General features: G+C 32.8%; 1 pseudogene; it reads left to right on the forward strand.

The window, feature by feature from the left end:
• The first annotated feature begins 3,082 nt into the window (after nt 1–3,082).
• Nucleotides 3,083–3,201, forward strand: LOC120618765 (uncharacterized; annotated as a pseudogene).
• Nucleotides 3,202–5,066: the final 1,865 nt, after the last annotated feature.

Genomic DNA, 5,066 nt, shown 5'->3' on the forward strand with positions numbered 1-5,066 from the left:
AAAAAAAATCTGGTATCAGTAAAGCTTCTGAAGGAGCACAATACAAAATTGAATTTTTAAAATTTCAATTAAATCCTATGCTTCTCCTTGGTGATGATCCCACCCTTAGTTTGGAGATAACCCAGGTGTCTCCAGCTATCTCTAAAGATATCATAAAATTTTATAAAAATAATTATAATAAGATGATTAGGTATAGGAAAATATATTTGACTGTAACTCATATGATCTGAATCCTAATCCAGTTTGCCAGTAACTACTGTGAATTTGAGCAAACGAATTCTCTTTCTGACCCTCAACTTCTTCCCTTTTAAGTTAGGAGTCTGTCTGTTTTATAGTCTCATCTAATGGTATAATTTTGTCTTTTTTGCACACCCTGGGCCCCACAGATATGTGTGTGTGTATGGGATGGAGGTGGGGTGGTGTTAGTGACTTGCTACTCTCCAAAACTGGGGACTTATTATTATGTGCTAAAGAAACACACATTTACTTTGGGAAAAATAAAAATAAATGATTGTCTTACAGTTGAGAAGACAGGCACAAGGGGAGGAAAGAATAACACTTATTGGAGGGTTAAGTCCGGCTATGTAGACAGAGGATGGGCAAAAGGAACCCATAATGGGGGCTTTTCCTGCCTATCTTATTATTTACTGAGAACTTCTATTATTTATTTATTTATTTATTTACTTGTTTATTTAGTCTTTCATACTAATATTTGGCTCAAGAAAGTACCAGAATGTTTCTTTTCTGGGATCTGAAGATTTTGCTGATTGCTCTATTTTCGCCTTGGCAGAAGCAGGTACCATACCCCTGCTTTTACATGGTTTACAGCTGAACAAAGCCTTTTGTTTTCCCCCACCTAGTTCTTAATAGGAAAGAACAATTGTTTTTTTGTGTTCTGTTTTTAATATAAAAGAATCATCCTGAGCTAGTCAACACCCATCCCAGGCATGTAGAGTCAAGTGTTTTGGCCATTCAACACTTCAATGAATAGAGAGAAATAACTTTGGGTCAGGTATTAACCATGGAGAAGCATTAAGATATTTTACCTCCTGAATCTTAAAAGACTTAACTTGTTATGAAATCCATAAATATGGGACACTGTGGCAAGAAGTGTGCAAATGTTTAGGTTGCCACCACTTCAAGTGGTTGCTCACAACACAACTAAGGTGTGTCATTTGTCCCACACAGGTCCTATCTTGCTGATTATTTATGGTAATTACACAGGAGGCGAACACATAGTGTAAGCTGGAAAAATAAAGAGATTGTGAGAGTTGAGGGGAGGAGAGGAAAGGAGTGGAGAGAGAAAGGAGTAGTGAATAAAAAGGGTGTGGTGTATGTTCTTTTTTCTGAAGTCTTAATACCTGTCAATCATGCAGTAGATATAAAAATCTTTGTAGCATTAAAACTGCTAGAAATCCCATTTAAACTTTTGTTCTTAACTATTGCTTCTGAAATGCATTTCCCCCTTAAGTATACATTAGAATTATAATGGAACTTTTTTCCAGTTTAAAGCAAAATAAACAAATTTGCCTTTTCTCTTATCTGAATCTTTATGTGCTTATCAGAATGTCATAAAATCAGTTCTCCTGTTATGCTGATGAATAGTTTATTTGATGAATCAAATAAACATCTGATATTTTTACAACATATATTTGAAAAAAGTCTCTTGTTTCAAGAATTTGAAATCTTTTCATTTACAATATTCTGATTTAAGGAAAAAAAAATAAACCTGGGTATTGTGCAGAGTAGAATTCAGACAGAGAAAGACCAATGCCATATAATTTCACTTATATATAGAATCTAAAAAAAAAAACAAACAGACAATACAGAAACAAACTTATAGATACAGGGAACATTTTGATGGTTATCAGATGGGAGGGCTGTTGGGAGTCTAAGTGAAAAAGAGAAAGAGATTAAGAAGTGTAAATTGGTAGTTACAAAACAGTCAGGGAGATATATCACCATAAGGAATATGGTCAATAATATTGTAATAACTATGTATGATGTCAGATGGGTACTAGATTTATTGGGGAGATCATAAGTTATATAAATGTCTACTCACTATGCTGTATACTTGAAACTGATATAATATTGTATGTGAACTGCAATTGAAAAATCAAAAAATTTAGAAAAGGAAATTTAAAAAATAATAATTAAATATAAAAATAAAGACCCTCACTAAAAAAAAAAAATGAACCTGGAGTATATTTTATATCCTGTTTTTATGGTGTGTATACTTTAGCTTTAATATGTATTTGGGAAATTTGTTAAGCTGAGATTCAGTTTTCTCAGCAGTAAAATGGTATATGAACACTTTATGAAGATCATTGAAAGGCTTCAATGACATAATATAGACAAATCATCTAGCACAAACTCTGACGGTGGTAGTTAACTCAACTAATAAATGTATGTTATTAGACTGACAAACACAGTTGTCTTCAAAATGTTCTGGATTTAGAATTGTATAATAAGTATTGAATATCTTTTTTAAAGTTTTTTTGTTTGTTTTTTTTTTACTTTCATTTAAACAACCTCAGGTTTTAGGAATAATTGAGCATGAATCTTCTTTTTGGCTGTACAAGTATCAGATGATAAAACCTCTAGAGCCTTCCAATTTATAACAGCACAAGAGATTGTTTTGAATATTCAAAGCATTTTCAATGGAAATTTTTGAACCTAGTCTGAAATTAATGGTAGTAGAAGAATGTCTGTGCTAACTTGTCCTTAATAAACGCTTCCAACTGATCAGTATCAACTTCTAAATCAACAAACACCTCCATTAATCTTTTATTTAACATGACATCTAGAAGAAAATGGCAACAACTCAGTAAAGATATTTAAAACATCTAGACACTTATAGAATAAAAATATGCCATCTAGTTTATATAAACCCCCGGGGAATAAGAAAGTGATCTTATTTTTGTTTAAGTATGTCTACCATAATCTACTGCCAACATTTTTAAATTAAGGATTTCCTCTCATCACTAAAAGGTAACACTCCAGCTTGCACACTAAAATCTGTACACTCGCATCTAGGTTCCATGAATAGTCTCTCGGTCATATTGGTTTTTAAATGATTTTAGTCTATAGCCATGCCACCCTAAACGTGCCTGATCTCGTCCAATTCTGGAAGCTAAGCAGGGTTGGGCCTGGTTAATACTTATATGGGAGACCACCTTGGAATACCAGGTGCTGTAGTTTAAAAATTAATTAATTAATTAATTTTAAAAAATGATTTGATATTTTCAAAGAAGCAGGCATTTCCAATTAACTATGACAGTGATTTTTATCCTACTTTTATTGCAAAATATAACATATTCAGAAGAGTTTATAGAAACATACAGATGTTATCACCACATGGGTTGGGGAATAGAATATTGCTGATAACTGAGAAGCCTATTTATGTATACCTTCTAGAGTGTATCTTCCTCCCTCTCCCCTAGACATAACCATTATTATAATTTTATGATAATCACTACCTTGATTTTGTTATAGTTTCTTTTATCGACTTCTGTATGTATACCTTTCTCTGAACTTTATGTAAATGGAGTATAGTAATAGCTTTCTTTAGCATCATAAATATTTTGCTCAACAGTATGATTATAAGGTTTATCCAGTTTGTGTGTACCTATAATTTGTTCATTTTCTTTGCTGAGCAACATTCCAGTATAAGAACATACCACTTTTTTGTTGTTTTATTTTCAAACACAAAAAAAGTATAAAGACTCTTTAAGACCTAAGGGAAAATATAGCTTGGTGTGAACCTAATAATTGTATCTTAAACTTTATTTAAGACTGTATTTTTATAAAATAGGAATTTCCAGAGCAACATTGTTTGACAGAAATTTCTGTAATGATGGAAATGGCTCAAAAATCACTTTCTTTTTCTCTCATTTGTTTTTTCTTTTAAAATCTGTCATATTATCAAGTCTCCTGCCATTGGAAAACAGTTACTCTTTATTACTTTCCACAATTTAAAGAGTAGGAGCAGGATAGAATCTCTCACAGAAAGTCATTGAGGATGTTGTTAGGCCTGATGCTTTCCATAGGAATTCTGAAAACAGCAAAGCATTTACACCTCAAGTGAGAGAAGTAACTGCTGAGCACACTCCCTGCATGCTTTGTCCCAGTTAGGCTGTCGCTACAGCTGTGCAACAGGTGCACAGACTTTTTTCCTTTTAAAAAATTTTGCAAATAGCCTCCCTGCCTTCACTCGCTCACTGGGTGGTCCTGAGCCTTAAACAAAACAAGGCAGTGAAAATATGGTCCCCTTGTCACTAAATTCTACTCATTAGGAACTATCACTTTCCAGAATAAATTCAGCAAAAACAACTGCCATTTTCTATCATTGCAGAGTTCAAGTATATGATCTACTGCTTAGCAAAAGTAAGTGAACAATGCTCAAAACGTAAAAAGTATTTGTTAAATGTATTATTAATCAAACATTAGAGCAAGGAAACGTTACAAACTTAGCAGCAATAGAACAAAACATGTTGGCTACCTAAAAATGTTAAATTCCATATTAATAAAAGACACAAATATAACAATAGGTTATTCTCTATTTGATGTAACTACTCTCTATATGATTTAAGGAGGAATTTTTAAATCAATTTTTAAAAAACACTAAATAATAAATGATCACAGACGACTTCCAAATTAATATATCTAGTAATCAGATACCTCTTTTCACATTATCTCTACCATGCTTAAATTAGAAAAGTCTTGGGGAATGCTGCTATTAGCCTGGAGTGGTCCAATCACTAGAATTGCAGGTGATTGGGTAGTACCCTTGGCACCTCCTACTTGAAACAAGTGGTCAGGGGAAAAGTTCTACAAAAAGAGTATGATACATTTACCAAAGGAAGAGAGGTTAGAGTGTTGGGGTATAAAGCAATAATATGGTAAAAAAGTTGGGAGTAATATAAAATTTAGATCAATTAGTTTGCTTATAATAGCAGGTCATTTAGAAAATGGCACTGGGAAAGATGGAGTTACTGGCTAAAATGTGATTTCTAAAACATGCCTCTACTAATGTGAGTAGCCAAGAATTTCCCGTAACAGGAAAA

Source organism: Pteropus medius, unplaced genomic scaffold, assembly GCF_902729225.1.
Source record: "Pteropus medius unplaced genomic scaffold, Ma_sr-lr_union100, whole genome shotgun sequence".
Taxonomy (NCBI): domain Eukaryota; kingdom Metazoa; phylum Chordata; class Mammalia; order Chiroptera; family Pteropodidae; genus Pteropus; species Pteropus medius.